Below are 17491 nucleotides of genomic sequence, written 5' to 3' on the forward strand. Positions count from 1 at the left end.
AAGTGGTTAGGGCAGGGCCTAGTTTATAGCGAACAATAAATGCTAGTTCACGGTATCATTCCGCATTTCAGCCTCTTCTCTGACACTTCCTCTTCCCGACCCTCATGTCCTCTGCACTCCAACCATGAGAATGATTTGCACTTCCTGGCTGTGCCTCAGGGCCTTTGCACATGCTTCCTTCTAACTGGACCATCCTTCTCTCAGACTCATCTTCCAGGCCTCGGCTGACATGGTTCTTCTTCTAGGAAGCCTGCACTGACGTACATTCTCCTTCCCTGTGATTATTTCCCTCTTGTAATATTTTTTGAATTTATTTCTGTCTTCTCCTGGGAAGCCTGAGTGCTTCATGAGGGGCAGGGTTCAAGACCCTGGCTTGTCTTCTTTGTTTTTACAGTCCCAGCACCTAGCCCAGAATCTGACACCTAGTGATGGTCACTTGAGAGCTCACCAGGGACCTGATATAATTCTATGGATAATACTTTACATATATTGACTCATTTATTATAATTCTCACAACTTTCTCAGATGAGTTTTATTTTAACAGCTTTATTGACATATCACTGACATATAAACTACATATATTTTAAGTGGACAATTGGATAAATTCAAACATGTATACGCTGTGAAAACAATACCACAATCAAGATAATGAACGTATCCATCAACCCCAAACATTCCCTTGTCTTCTTTTGTCATCCTTGTACCCCATTCTTCCTTGCCACCCCCTCCCTGGGCAACTAGTATAGATATGTTTACACTTTCTAAAATTGTCTGTAAAGGGAAGCATACAATATGTACTGCTTTGTGTCTGGCTGATTTCACACGGCAGAATTATTTTGAGATGCATCGGTTTTGTTGCATGTATCAGTGTTCGTTCCTTTTTATTTCTGAATAGCATCCATTGTGTGGATATACAACAATTTTTTCATCCATTTACCTGTTGATGGACATTTGGTTGTTTCCAGTTTGGGGCTATCACAAAAAAAAGCTGCTATGGATGTAGGTTTTATTTTTATCCCATTTTACAGAGGAGGAAACTGAGGCAGGGAGGATATCAATTATTTACGGTCACAAAGCTAACAAATGGCAGAGCCTTGTGGTGACTGAGGTGCTGTAGGTTCAGAGCCTAAGCTCTTTTTACCTCCTCTATATTAAGGAAAATTTCAAACATAAACAAAAGTGGAGAGAATAGAATAATTCTCACCCGTCGGTCCATCACTCAGCACCAGCAATGATTAACTCATGGCCAGTATTATTTCATCCTTTTCCTACATTTTAAACATTTTTGCTAGAATATTTAAAAGCAAACCCCAGCCATAATGTCGTCTCACTTACAAATATGTCAGTTTGTATCTCTCACTTACGTGAACATTAAAAACATTATTGTGGAAATTTCAAATCTAGGCAAAAGCAGAGACAATAACATAATAACTTCGTTTGTACCTCTCATCTGCTCCAAGAGCTATCAGCTCATGGGTGATCTTGTGGCATTAAACCCTCATCTACTTTCTCCTTCCTCTCCCCTGCCAATGATTTGGAAGCAAACTTCAGGCATTTTGTTATTTTATCCGTAAATATTTCAGCATGTACTTATAAAAGACAGGGAGTCTTGTAAAACAGCACAGCCGTAATGCCATTATCACACCTAAACATTTTACAGTCATTTCCTTTTATGTCATTAAATATTCAGTTGACATTCACATTTCCCCAATTGTCTCATATTGTTTTATTGTTTTCTTCTCGCTCGCTCTCTTCCTTGCTCCCTTCCTCCCCCACTTTCCCTTTTTTCCTTTTACGGTCTGTTTGAATCAGCACACAAACAAGGACCATATGTTGCAATCGCTTGAGATGTCTCTAACGTCTGTTTTAATCTATAGATTCTCCCTCTGTCCCTCTCTCTCACTCTCTTTTTTTTTTTACCTTGCAATTTATTTGTTAAGAGAAACCAGGTCATCAAGGCCATATTTTACATAACCTCTATGCCATTATCACTCTTACAAAATTAACAACAATCCTTAATGTCATTTAATACCCATCTGTATTCCCATTTCCTTGATTGTCTTGAACATGTCTTTGGATTTTTTTTTTCTTTTTCAAATCAAGACCCATGCAAGTCCCTGTTGCAACTTGGCGGTGGCATGATGCTTCTGGGGTCTCCTCCGCCCCACAGCAGGCCTTCCCCACCTGTCAGGCCACTGCTGTGCTCTGCAGAATGCCCCACGGCCTGCGTTCTAAAGCCCGTGATATAAGCCTCTGGGCCCCACCCTCTTTCCTGGTTAGCACCCCACAAACGATTGTTGAAGGAATGAATGAACAAATGAATGAATAGGAGGAAGCAGCTTAGAGAGCAAGGGGTCCTAATGCTTCTGTAATATTGTCTGAAGTAGCTTCTGCTCTAGCCTGAATGAGTGATTTCTGTGTGTGTCCGTGCGTGTGCACGCAGCAAAATGGATTCTTACACAGAAACTTGCACAGATAAAGACGATGAAAGCCAAGCATTTAAGACCCTGAGCTCTGACTCCACATTGCCTCGGTCAGAATCCTGGCCTTGTAGTTTACAAGCTGGGTGGCTTTGGATATGTTACTTAACCTCTCTGTGCCTTGGTTCCGTTTTCTGTGAAAGGGGATTTATAATAGTACCTACCTCTTGGGGCTGTTGTAAGGGTGTAATAGGTTGATTCATGCTAAGTGCTTAGAACTGAGCCTAGCGTGTTATGAGTCCTCAATAACTGTGGGTTCCATTATGATAATTGACGTTATTAAAAGGGAGGGTGGAGGAGGCCTGATGGGGCCTGTGGATCCCCTTTTAGATCTCTGCAGAGCACAGTTTGACAACCTCTGATCTCAGTGACATTCAAGGACTTCTCCTTCTGTTCTCACTTTGTTTGGGGCTGGCTCCAGCCACCAGACCCCTCTACCCCACATCCTGGGTGGGAAACCAAGAAGTCATATTTCTTGCCTCTCCTGATTTAATCAGAAAATACCTACCCCCCCCCCCCGCCCCTTGCCGTTCCTCCCCATCACCACCCACCCTGCCACAGCCCTGCTCATATCCCTTCTAGGGACCGTCTTGCCAACATGAAACGACCCAGTGCCAATGTCGTGTTTTGAAACCCAAACCCTGAAACCTATCTCCTGCATCTTGGCTGGCAAAACCAAGTACATCTGCTTTAGAGCAATTAAGAAATTGCAGACCGGCAAAGGAAAACATGCTGCTGCAACAGGCTTCTGTGTGCCATTAAATATTCCCAGCCCACTGTCGGGTGTCACAACAGACCAGGAGGGAATCGTAGTTCGTGAATCTGGAGGCACAAAACAAAACTAGCCATCGGATACCCTGAGGCCTTCTTATTAACCATGAAATGGCAATGACCAATGTCTTTTGAGGTGCCAGGCACTGTGCTGCACTTTATTTTGATCTTCATAGTTCCTCTAAGAGATAGGTTGAATTGTTCCCATTTTACAGATGAGGAAAATGAGGCTTAGAGAGGTTATGTCCTTTGTGTAAGATTTCTACAGGGGCAGAGTGGGATTTAAATCCACTTCTGTTTAGAGCTTTTAACCCTGCCACTAAACATCCTTTTGGTGAGGAAATATGGCATTTTATAGGATGCCTTACAAGTCAAGGTAAAGGCTGTTGGTCAGCTGTGATTAGAAACCATTGTTTATCTTCCTGTGATAGGACATGCCTGTGTCTCTCAAAGTGGCTTTAGTTCCAAAGACAAATCCAACACACTGCAAAACAGCATTGCAGATCTATAGGGGAGGAATCTATGCCAATGTGATAGTTCATGGGTTAATGTCTCAAGATGTTTCCATAGAGACAAGTTTTTAATTTATGTACCTCAACAGCCTTGAGATAGATGCTTTTGAGTTCATTTTTCTCGGTACCCAACAGCTTGTTGGTTTGTTAGCTTAAATCAGTTCAATTCAATTCTTTCTCACCCCACAGTTTTCTCCTGATTTCGGCATGTTCTGGAAAATAGTGTATATTAAACACACGCACACAGACAAACACATACTCGAACACTCCCGGCCTATAGTAACAGGGTAAGTTTACACATCTTTGACTAATGGGCTGGCACTATTTAAGCAGTGTGTTGGAATTTTGCCTGGGACAGTAAGCCAGAAAATTATGTTTTTACTTGAACTTGGCTTGCAGGAAAATAATTTCTTTGTGTGTCTGGGGCAGAGGCTGGATGGTTACTGAGAGAAGATCGTAGTAGGCAGTGGTCTGAAAATACGGTGGGCATCTTTTAGAGGTGGTGTAATCTTTTCATCTGCAGAGATCCTTTGGGGGTTTTAAGTTATAAGCAAATTGGTTTCAAGCTGGCTTTGTTAAAGTAAAAGAAAATCTATAATGAGAAAGAAAGAAACACCTCCAGGTTGCTTCAACTTGGAGGAAACTTGAGTGACATTCTGACTCACCTGGCAGTTTTAAAGGTCGGAGGACTTGCTCAGCCCAAACCCTGGAGTCCCCCGGATTCCCTTCTTTCTCTCACAGCCCACGTCATTCTTGTCACCTCACCTTTGTGAGTAAGGTACATAAATATATCCACCTTCCCTGCCAACACCAGGGTTCAGGTACATGTGCTCTTACCTGGGTTATTGCAACAGCCTCTAACTGGTTTCCTGGCTTCCTCACTGGGAGTGTATTTGCTGCCCAACAGCAAGAGTGATGCTGTGAGGGCGCAAGTCAGAATGTGCTGCTCCGTGCTGGTCCCACCTCACCCAGAGTAAAAGCCCAAGTCCTCACTGTGGGGTGAAGGCCCCGTAGGACCTGGTTCTGTGCTCTCTGCACCTCACCTTCACTTCCCTCCCGCCACGTCAGCCTTCTCGCGGCTCCTTGAACTCATCTGCTGTCAGTCCTACCTCAGGGCCTTTGCACGTGCTATTCCTTCCTCCTGGGAATGCTGTTTTCCCAGATAGCTACTCACTACTTCACTTCCTTTTGTAGTTTATTCAAATGGCCCTTCCATCCACCTCCTCCTCCCCCAATCTAAAATTTTAATTCTCTGCTTTCAGCACTTCATTTTTACCTTCCCTCCTTTATTATTTTCTTCAGAGCACTTAGCATTCATGTAACATACCACATCCTTTACTTACTTTTCTTGTTTATAGCTTATCTCCCTGCCCATCCCCGCCCAGCACTTAAAGCTTCCTGAAAGCAGGTGTGTTTGTTTGCTCTGCACCCCCAGACTAAAACAGTGCTTAACAAACATTGCATGATTGAATGAGTTTGTGTTTTTTGGATAGTCCACACAAACCCACATTCTCTACACTAATGGGTACAAGTTTTATAAGAAGGCATTTTTCCTTCTTTTTTTGGTTATGATAACTAGGCTCCCTTGCAGAGGGACCACAACAGGAAGTCTGGCTACTGAATTCTATTTTGTGGTTGGTGCAGGGGCTGACTTTAAAATCAGGTGGCTCCCTCATAGGGAACTGCAGAAGGAAGACTCTCAGATGCAACTACAAAAATAGAGAGTTAGCTTCATGAGATGCCATGGTTACAGGGCAGGGGAAGACTTGAGTCACCAAATGCTGGTGACCCCAAAGGACAGTGTCAAGTTAGAGGACAAAGACTCTTGCTTCAGACTGCCCAGCTTCAAGTCCTGGCTCCATCTCTTGCTAGTAGGGTGATGAAATCTGGGCATATTAATGTCTCCAAATCTTAGTTTCTCCATCAAACAAAGATGCTAACAATGGTACCCACCTCAAGGAGGCTTCAAAGATTGAGAGCAACGAGGCGTGTCTGATGGGTGGCAGGGTGACTGGCACACACGAGGACTCTGGAAATGTGAGCTATGGTTGTTAGCTGAAGAAAGAGGGGTCCGTCACTGATGTCCCTGAGACAGGAGGCCAGGAGGGTTTAGGGTGTGATGTCGGGAGTTTCACATATTGGGAACCTTGGAAAGGGTCTACTAAGTTTCCAGAGCTTGGAGCCTCCAAAGTTTAAATCATCCAATCTTCAACTCTGGTGGTGGGCAGAGGATGTCTTTTGGGGTGTGGACTCAGGCAGCTCACCCTTTCTTTGAGACCTGCCGTTCTCTATTTTTGATGGGGCGTCCCCATGGCAGGTTAGTATTGCATGACTCTGCCCTTAGGCTAAAGCTGATGACGCTTGACCCGGATTAGAACAGCTAAACTGCATCTCCTGGGAATTTAGAATTGGGACTTGATTTATGTTGGCACTTGAGCTGGGGGGATGGTGAATTCGGGAGCTGTGGGACAGTCATACGCACAGGACGTGTGCGCTGAGAAAGTCTGTTTTAGAAGGAGAGAGAAACAGGGAGTATCCGTCAAGTGGTGGTGTGTCATTGTCCTACCCTCCTCTTCATGTTTGGGGAATTTCCCTTTCTGTCATGGTGGGAGCCAAGTCACAAAAGCCCAAAAGGCCTCTTGTGGCCGCCAGCGCAGGGGCAAGTGATGCAGGCTTGGCCAGCTCTGCTCAGCTGCTCGGGGCTGGAATCTGGAGCCAGAGTTGCAAAGAAGCTGGACCACGCTAGAAGGAACTCGGGGCTCCTTAGAGAAAAGACTGATACCTGGTCTGGGGCACGGAGTGTACACAGTGAACCTGGCAGGTCTTGTCATACCAGAAAGCCAAGAGGCTATCCAAGATCAGCGGGGTCTGTTGAGAGGACCCAGGAGGCAACTTAAAGAGGACCCCGCTGGCTAAAGATGGAACAACTTGAACACCAACAGGACCATGACTGCAAGGGACTGAAAACACTTCTAATGTGCTGAAATTCAGGAGTTGACAATGATACTAACAGCAACAATAACAAAACCCCCAGGTCCCCTTTGGAAGATGCTAGTTTACCAGCACATTAGTATGAAAACTGGCAAGGAAAGGAAGAGAATGGAGCATTTATCCTACTTTCCCTCTACAACTGTTTGTTGGGGTGACCAAACAATTGGAGGGCATGCTTACCTTTATAAACAGTCCAGCTCATAAATGAAGAAGGGATGGTAGAATTTCACCATTTTTAACACTTACTGGAATGAAGGATTTAGGAAGTGACTGCCAATGGCTGCCAATATCTAACAAAAAAGGCAAACGGACCTCATGGCTTTCTGACAGACATGGGCTCCGTGATCATGAAACAGTCAACAACAGAACTGGAATCAGATCAAGCCTCTAGATCCAGCTACCGATTTCTAGGAAACAAAGGAGAAACAGGAACATGTTAAATTCAACCGTGGAGATAGAATCAGTAATTCAGACTGTGGGGATCTCTACAGAAATTGATTTTCTTTTTCCTTTTTTTAAAAAATATTTCTGAACAATTTCTTGTATATATTTAAGGTGTACAATACGATGTTTTGATATACACTTACTGAAAAGATTACTATAGCGGAGGAAATGAACATATCCATCATTTCACATAGTGTCTACTCCTTTAGCAAAAATCCCGAGTACAGGACAGGATTAGGAAGGATGGTCCTCAGGTTGTCCATCACATCTCTAGACTCGTTCATCCTACGTATCTGCTACTTGGGATTCTTTGACCTACGTCTTCCCATTTCCTCCCCCTCCCCTCTGGTCCCTGGTAGCCTTAAAGAAATAAATTGCAAGGGGGAAAAAGAGAACAAGGCAAGGAAGCTTATTATTAAAAGAGACTTTTGAGCTATCAACCAATTTCCAGGTATGCGTCTTACTTTAATCTAGAATCTAACAGATTAATGTAACAAAAATACTAAGGGATGATCAGGTAAATTTGAACACTGACTCGGCATTTAATAATTTTGTGGAATTATTTTTAATTTTAAAAGTGTGATGATAGTTTTGTGGTTATCTCTATCAATAGAGATATCTATCTATCTGTTTATTTTTTTATGGTGATATACATATCCTTCTCAGTGGGGAAATTTAGCTCCCTAAGGGACATTTGGCAGTGTCTAGAGACATTTTTGGTTGTCACAACTAGGGGTGAGGAGGTGCTACTGGCATCTGGTGAGTAGAGACCAGGGATGCAGTAAACATCCTACAATGCACAGGACAGCCTTGCAGCAAAGAATTATTGGGCCCAAGATGTCAATAGTGCCAAGACCGGGAAACCCCTTTCTAGAGATACATGTTGAAATAGTTATGGGTAATACTATAGGGTAAATGGTATTTGCTTCAAAATTTTGTGAGGGCTGGGAGTGAAGTGGGTGGAGCTACAAATGAAACAAGATTTGCTCTGAGTTGAGCATTATTTAAGTTGGTGATGGGAGTTCATTATACTATTCTGTTTACATGTGTATATGTATGCACATTTCCATAACAAAAGCTTGTAAACAGGATGCAGGCATGGTGGGGATTGTATTGCAGGCAGCAGTGCCTGCAGCAGCATGAAGTGCCTGGTGCCAGCGGTAGAGGAGGTGCAAGCTGAGATATTTGGTTTTTAGTGGCAGCAACAGTGGTGTCCTCACCAGGCTTCTGCTGCAGTGTGATTTTGGCTGTAGTTGTGGCTGTCTAGCCTCTCTTCGTTCCTGCTTGTTTTTGTCTTGTTCCTTGGCTTCCTGGAGATTCTATGGAAGAGTCTTCTGATATCCTTTCAATAAATTCCTTTTCTGTTAAAATCAGCCAGAGTTGGTGTCTGGGCAGCCAAGGATTCTGACTCATACAAGAAAAGAATGAAGCAGATGTTTAGGGAGAAGCTGATGTGATAGACCATGGAAGGGGAGAGAGAGAGAGAAATCTCATGGTTTCTGCCTTTCTTATTCTTAATTCCTACCCCTCTTGAAGCCAAAGTTTAATTCCTATCCTTGTGTTCCATGGGACACCCCTGTATTTTAAAAATGTATACTAAACTGTCCTTTCTGTTTAAGCAAATGCAGGTGGTCTTCTTTTATTTACAACCCAAAGAATCTCAGCATAGACTCATTGATGACACATTCACCAAACCACCTTCCTGCTATGCCTGCTTTTGCTCACCCCAGTGCTGATGTCCCATAAATATTTGTTTAATGAATAAATGATTACAATTTGGCCTCAGACAAGGAACAAATGTGGTGTTCATGCCAGCAGAGGCATTCTGGTCCTCTTGGCATTTATAATAATTGTGGCAAATGAACACTAGGTGTCCATTCTAGTGTATGTCAGTCTCTTGTGAGTTTTGCCAGCATGTGTCGGTCTCCCTGAACACTGACGCTAGGATTCTGAGTCCTTGTATGGCTGGATAAGGAAGACTCCACCAAGGAAAGGCCCTGTGAGAGGCAGCTTTCCCTCCCATTTTGAAGATAGTCCTGCAATGATGCACACAGACCAAGCAAACTGCATTACTAGCGCGGCAAATAGGAAGACTTTACAGGCAGAGTAGCCCAGGGTTTCTGCAAACAAACTTTGAGTCAGACAGCCTTGGGTTATGACCCTAACTCTGCCACTTGCTAGCGTGTTTTCTCAGGCAAATTATTTAACTTCCCTATGGTCGGTTTTCTCATCCATAAAATGGGCTATGTTAAGGATTAAATAAATATATATATGTATATGCACACACATACATATACATGTAAGAGCTGGCACATAGGGAAAACTCTAAAAATGGTATTATTTCTAAATATTTTGGCTACTACTATCCTAAGGAGATTCTTCTGGTATAATGACCACCAACCAGGGTCAACCTTTAGACCCACGTAAGACCCCATGGCTCCCGTGATGCTATTTACTTGTCAATGCAGTGATCTCAGATTGGGTTGATTCAGTTTGGGCCACTACATTAATTACGCAGCGTTGGTGACTCCCAGGGGCCTGGTCTGGAGAAGGGAGTTTGTGTGTTGGGGGGGGCGGGGCTGTGTCCTGCTGATCTGGGCTCTACCACCTTCTACCTTAGCACAGGGCCCAGTTGCAGTGAGGTGTGGTTTACTCACCTGCAATAGGAAGGTAATTACACCTAGCCCATGCAGTTGTGGGTGAGAATGGGATGCAATGATGTGTATAAAACTGCTGCCACACAATGGGTGAGGCAGCCAATGAAGGTTTTACTTCATTCCATTTATTTTTCTGTCTAACTCTCTGAGGATTGGTAATGACTCATTTCTACCAAAGCAGTCTTTTGGCTGGTTCATGTTGTCTCATATTTTGTGGAGAGGTTACTCAAAAGTTTCTTGAAGGTCATGCAGTCCGAAGGAACAAGTGGCGGACACCTTGCTCTGTTGTCACAAAGTGCTATTATTACAACTTCAGATCATTTATCTTAGGAGCCAAGAAATAGAAATCTGTCATTCTTCAGACTTGCTCTCTTTGGTTCACATGGTGCCTTTATTTTTTAATTTTTTTATTATTTATTTTTACCGATGGGATCTTGCTATGTTGCCCAGGCTGAACTCACAGTGTTTTTAAAATTTGGAAATTCCACTAAAAATATTTCATAGCTTCATTTGAAAAATCAAAAGATTTTGTAACACTGGGCCCACATTTCCACAGGGAAAATATTGGCTGGAGCTGAGCTATGGACGGTCCCTCTAGACGAGCAAAAGTCTCCATTTCTCTGTAGTCTCCACCACTCTCTATTGTCTCACTTACCCACACCCACTTCACTTACTTCTTATGCCTGGCTAGTTCCTGCAGACCTGTGAGATCATGTCTGTGGAGGTGTTAAAAGATGCCCCCCAAATTCTCTAACACTCTTCTCATCAGGAGTTAGGGTCTATGTCCCCTCCCATTGCACTGGGCTGGGCTTGTGACTGCTTTGACAAAAAGAGTATGAAAGAAGTGACACTATGTGGCCTCGGAGGCTAGGTCACTAAAAGGCCAAAGCATCTGCCTTGTTGTCTCCTGCAGACGGCCCCAGCTGGGCTCCCAGGTGACAGCCAGCATCAGCTGCCAGCCGTGTGGGTGACGTAACTTAAAGCTGGATCCCCCAGCCCCAGTTGATCCCTGCAGATGATTGCAGCCCAGCCAACATCTGACTGCAATTTCACGCCAGACCCAAATCTGTGGCTCACAAAATCATAAGCAAGATAAAGTGGTTGTTGTTTTATGCCATTTAAGCTTGGGTGGCTTATTACACAGCAAAGATATCTGAAACAAGGATCCTTGTTTGGTCTATTTGATGGTCATCAAACTTCCAGAGGGTACACTGGATGATGATGTGAGTTCTTTGTTTTTCCAGCAGCTGCTGTAGTGAGAACTAAGGCTCAGGGTACAGTAGTGGGTTCATTCATTCATTCATTCATTCAACAAATTTATGGAGCATCTACTATGTGTCAGACATTTGATAAGTGCTAGAATTTTGACAGCGGATCAAAGAGAACCAAGGTCTTTGCTCTCAAGGAGAGTGTGTGTGTGTGTGTGTGTGTGTGTATCTCACATCAGGGGTTGTTAAAGGTTATGAATAAAAATGAAGGACAGGAAAATAAGGATTGCTGAGGGCAGGGATGGGGGTGCTAGGACTGTTATTGGTGACCACCAAAGTATCTTACGTATCCTATTCAAGTTTAATAAATATAATAATACCAACAGCCATTTATTGAGTGCTGACTACCTATTGCCTTTTATATGTGTACTTCTGTGTAAATTTCACAACAACCCTGACAGGTAGGCATGATTATCCCCATTTTACAGATGAGGAAACAGTGGCTTGGAAAGGGTGAGTGTCACATTGCCGGAGGACATGTCATTGGCAAATGACAGAGCGGGGATCAACACCCACGACTGTCTGACTCCTCCACTCTGCTTTCCCCTAAACCTACTCTTTTTTTCCAGAGCCCCATTGTCTGTGTGGTGAATCAGAAATCCAACTGATGATTTCTGAGTCCTCAGTGTAGTGTCAAAGGAAAAGGAAAAAGAAAAAGAGAAAATGATTCCCTTTGGAGAAGAAACAGTCAGGAAATGAAGGGCCACACTTGAAAGATTATGTATTTAATGTTTATGCCTCTTCCTCTTGTCCCTCAAGTTCAGTTTAGCATCCGACTGGCAAAACTGACAATTTATGAGGATCTTGGGCAAGTAACCGCGTGAAACTTCCCTGTGGCTCTAGCCGTGGCAGGCAATTCATCCTACAGACTGTGGGGCTTTTAGGGTAAAATACTTCTCTAATATTTTTTCCCTTCTGCTCATGCTTTTCCCAAAGGGCAACAAATGGCAGTAGTTTGCCAAGAAAGTGCTGTATATGGTCTTGAATGAGACCATTCTTCCGTCTCAAGTCACTCGCTAAGAGAAGGGGGAGTGATCAATCTCCCCACCCTGCTGACCCCAAATCTGAGTCTGAGTCTTTAGAACTCCAGTGACCATTCTAAAGCTGTCTCTTTCTTAGGCAATCCATCTCCCTCTCCCTTTTCTCCCTTGTCCACAGAAGAGGGGAAAAAAATACCACTTTTTTCCCTGTAAATTATCCAGAGTTAGGTCTTCTGGGGGGCAAAAAAAGCCTTGGATAGGGGTCAGGATAGTGTGGGAATCTTTCTTGGAAAAGTGTAACATTGACTAAGGTGATACTGGCAAAGGAAATTCTGGCCAAGAAATAGACCCTCCCTTCTCACCATGGCCCCGTGGCATAACTAATGACTGCCAAGTCTTGTCCTGGGCATTTTGCACATCTTGTCTTCCCTAGTCCTCCAACCACCTGTGAGGGAGACATAATTGAATCGCAGAGGGGTGAGGTGACTTGCTGAAGTGAGGACAGAGACGTTGTGGCAGTGAGTCTCCAAAGATGGACCCAAGGATACATCCCCTCCACCATGTGCATGCCACTCCTCCTCACAGCAAGAGGTGGAACTCATTTACTCTCCCTTGAATCTGGGCTGGTCTTGTGACTGGTGTTACCCACCACAATGCACAAGAAGTGATGTTCTGGGATTTATGAGCAGTTTGCACTTCCTGCCTCTGGGGAACCCAGCTGCCATGCTGGAAGAAGCCCAAGCTACATGGCAAAGACATATGGGTGAGAATTGAGGCACTGTGGTTGATAATCCCATCTGATCATCCAGCGGCTAGCCAAGTGAGTAAGCCATCTTGAATGCTCCATCCCAGTTAAACCCCTGATGACTGTATCCCCAGCCAACATCACATGGAACAGAAGAGTCACCCAGCTGAACTCAGTCAACCCAAAGAATCAGGAGAGATAATAAAATGGTGATTGTTTTAAGTCACTAAATCTTGGTGGTTCATTATGCAGCAATAATAATTGAAAGAGAAGTTGATATCTAGACATGGAATGCTGCCATAACATAAACCTAAAACATGTAGCAGTGGTCTTGGAACCAGGCAGGAGGTAGAGACCTGAAAGGCCTGAAGGAGGCTGTTAATGGAGGGTGGGAGGTCGGTGAGGAAATTGCTATTGGAGGCAGGGGAAAATGGGGCTTGAATGATGAGCTGCCAGAACAATTAGCTAAACTGTCCCCTGCAGGAACATGAAGATAGAAATGGTGCCTAATGAACCTGTCAATTGGTTAAGGAGATTTCCAGGTAGACTGTTGAAAGTGCCAACTGACATTTATTAGCTCAGAGCTAATTACTTTTATTAATTAAAATTCAATAAAATTAAAAATTCAGTTCCTTAATTGCACTGGCCACATTTCAAGCGCTCACAAGATATCTGTGGCTTCTCCATTGGAGAATACAGAGTTTTATGGAGCATTTTCACCATTGCAGAAAGTGCTACTGGACTGCCCTCATCAAGGGTTCATCAGGGAACTTTCAGGAAGTAGAAGATACATCCAAAGGGTTACCCTAAAGCACTGCTACTCAAAGTGTTGTATCTGGACCAGCAGCATAAGCATCACTGGAGAGCTCCTTAGAAATGAAACTTCTCAGGTCCTGCCCAGACCTACTGAAGCAGAACCTCTTGGGGTGGGGACAGGAATGTCTGTCTTACCAAGCCCTTCCTTCCAAGTGATTCTTTTGCACATAAACTTTAAGAAGTACTAAACTAAAAAGAGTTGAAGAAAGTGACTATTTTACTCTTGAGGGAAAGGTTAAGGGAACAGCAGAGGACAGGGAAACAGCAACCAGCAGAGGGGAAACAGAACAATGTCACTGGGCCCCAAGGAGAACTGGAGCCCTGGAATAGTGGCTCTCAGCTGGCTGAGGGACATGGCCATTCCAGAGCTGGAGCAAAGCAGGGAGGGTAACCAATACCCTCACCTCTCCTTCCCCTGTCCTCTGATTTTTTTTAACTGGAGTCCCTATTGGTGCAAACCAACCAAACACCAGAGCACCAAGAAGTCTCCTCTGTACAGAGGAGGGAAGAAGTGGGTGGAGGATGTTTCTGGAAGAGCAAGTGAAATCTAACTAGTACACGTGGTTTTGATGTGTTAACTATGTTCTTAAATATACAGATTTGCTATATATAATAGATGCATAACTATTAATATTAAAAAAAAAGATGTTAGAGTACTGTTGAAAACCATCTTATTTGCAACATTTTGGGGACCTGTGCTATGAGAGTGAATTCTCACCATACAATTTTAAGAAGAAAATAACTACTATTGATGTTTCCTTCCTGTTTATTTCCTCTCCCCCTTCTCTCTCCTCTTCTTTTCCTTCCCATTCCATTCTCCGTTCTCCCCCTCACTCTTCCCCTCTTTCTTGCCTCCTCCGTCTTCCTATCCATCTCTATATTATGTAACAACGTATAGTAAATAAAGTGTTGTATCCTGTCTTTTTCATTTAAAGTGTGTTTTGAGCATTTCCTTGTGCCATTAAGGATTCTCTGAAAACATGTTTTTTAGTGGCTGTGCAGATGGTTTAAAGAGGATTGTTATTGTAAGCTGTCTCAAATCCTTTTGGGAAGTAGGTGGTGTACAATGCATAAATTATAAATGAAAAGCAAGTTGTTCTTAATTTTACCCTCAACCTCTAAAGTGCAGTAGCTCTTTGTGCATTTGTCTCCAAAGCCACAGAGACAAAAACGACAGGAACAATGACCGAAGAGGAGCCACAGGTGGACAGGCATTGACCTGAGAAAGGGGTTCACGCCCAGGCTCTGTCCAGTCTCTGACCATGTGACCTTGGAGAAATCTCACTGGTCAAATGAGGATGCTTGGACCAGCTCAGGGTCAAAGTCCCCTTTAGTTCCAACTCTGATTTCTGATACAAATCTAATGGTTTTGTAGACAGAGAAGCCTCAGTGCAGCGATTGTGCACCTCCTCCCTTACTCTCTGGTCCCAGACACCCTTGTTGCACCTCTAGACGGTGGCAGTCTCCTCCCCTTAAGGGTCTCCCTCTTCCACCCTTGCCCTCTACAGCCTGTCCCCACAGTGACACTCTTTTTATTAGCCCTCGTCATGCCTAATAAGGCCCCGCATGATCAGGTGCCCTGCTACTTTCTGATCTCATCTTCTTCCACTTTCCCCTGCTTCCTTCACTGCAGCCCAAATGGGTGCACTGTTGTTTCTTAAACCTGCCAAGCATATTCCCACCTGAGGTCCTTTGCACCTGCCCTTCCCTCTGCTTAGAATGCTGTTCCCTCATGTTTCCTCACAGCTCATAATCCATTTCCTTCAGGTTTCTGTTTAAATGGATCTTCTCAGAGAGGCCTTCTCTAGGCCCCTTCTATAAAACAGCCCTGACCCACAGCACTCCCGATCCCCTTCTGTACATTTATTTTCCTTTAGGACACTTATCCCAGACATGGTATCTGTAGGGTCTTGTTTACTTATTATTTCTCTACCCCCACTAGGATATAAGTTCCACGAGAGCAGGAATTTGGCCTGGTTTATTCTTTGCTATATCCCTGCACTTTGAAATGAGCTTAGTAAGTGGTCAATGAAGTGCATTTAGTGGGAAATCAATAAATATTGAATGAATGAATGAATGAATGCATGAAAATAAAAGCCTTCTGGGGAAAGTCAGTCCTCAGGAGGAAAAGATGCACAAAATGCCCCAATCTGATGTTTGACAGGAGGACTGAGCACAGCAGCCTGGATATTTCATACCAATGCCATGTGTCATTCTCTCTGTCATCCATCCTTCCATTCCCCCCAGACCACCCTCTGATGCCTCCTCCTAGTGTGTCCTCCAACTCTCTGCATGTGTACTTGTTCTCTCCTCCTCCCTGCCAAGGACACCCTTCCTCCTGCCCTACTCAGCAGTCTGCGAGCCCCTCTGCACCCCACAGACAGCGGCAATAACCACTTTTCTGTTTTCACAGCGTTTAATGGCTTGTAACACACTCGACTGCGTGCAGTCTCTGACTTCTGCAGGAGTTCCTGGAGGTAGGTGCTAATGTCTTCATTTTAGTCATCCACTCAAGCCACATGCATTATCGAGCACCTACTCTGGTGGGGACTTGGGGACAGAGATGAAACAGGCAGAGATGGTTCCTTCTCTCTTCAAGCTCAAAATCCAGCAATGAAGACAGATATGAAGCAAATAATAGGATGAATGTTTGCTAACATTATAATTATCCTAAGTGCTCTGGAAGGGAAACGGGTACCACTGCCGAGTATCTGTGCATCCGATGCAGTTAATCTCACTTCATCCTAACATCAGCCCTCTGATGGGAACCTAGTATGAGTTCTGCTTTACAGACTAGGAGACAGGGTCTCAGAGAACACTTTTTCCAAGGTCAAGTGAACCAGTGACTGTGGGGGCCAAATTGGAACCCAGGTGTGCCAACTCCAGTTCTAACCACCAGGCTACATGGCCCTCCAAGTCTGGAGCTGGAGGCAGACCAGATAGGGTCTTAGAAGAAGGGCTATTTAAGGTGAGACACATGGAGTTGGCTGAGAAAGAGGATGGGAAGTTATCGTAGGTAGAAGGAAGAAAATGTACAGAGAGTGAGGGCAGGATGAGCTTGGTCCTTTGAGAAGATGTAAGATCATCAGGGATGGAACCAACAGGATTAGGGTGGAGGGTGGAACAGAGGGTGTGGGATGGGCAGGGGCTGGAACGTGCAGGCCCCCATGGAGGTTAGGAGTTTGGGCTTTTATATATACATAAACATAGTTTATATATTTATATTATTAATAGACATATAATTTACATACATGTGAGGATGAGAAAGCTGTGTCCCAGGAAAATGGGGTGATTTGCCCCAGGTCCCCTAGCTTGTATGTATATGAAGTTGGTATCAGAGTTCAAGCTTCGGCCGGGCGCGGTGGCTCACGCCTGTAATCCTAGCACTCTGGGAGGCCGAGGCGGGTGGATCGCTGGAGGTCAGGAGTTCGAGACCAGCCTGAGCAAGAGCGAGACCCCGTCTCTACTAAAAATAGAAAGAAATTATATGGACAACTAAAATATATATACACAAAAAATTAGCCGGGCATGGTGGCACATGCCTGTAGTCCCAGCTACTCGGGAGGCTGAGACAGTAGGATCACTTAAGCCCAGGAGTTTGAGGTTGCTGTGAGCTAGGCTGACGCCACGGCACTCACTCTAGCCTGGGCAACAGAGTGAGACTCTGTCTCAAAAAAAAAAAAAAAAAAAAGAGTTCAAGCTTCTGCCTCCAAAGCTGGTGCTCCTTTTCCTCTACTGGAGCTACCTCCAGATCTGTGCTCCCCTCACCCCCCTACGCTTTTGCCACCATGTCGAGAAGACTAGAAATTCCTTTCCAGGATTAACGG

The sequence above is a fragment of the Eulemur rufifrons genome, chromosome 14, assembly GCF_041146395.1.
Source record: "Eulemur rufifrons isolate Redbay chromosome 14, OSU_ERuf_1, whole genome shotgun sequence".
NCBI classification, from domain to species: Eukaryota; Metazoa; Chordata; class Mammalia; order Primates; family Lemuridae; genus Eulemur; species Eulemur rufifrons.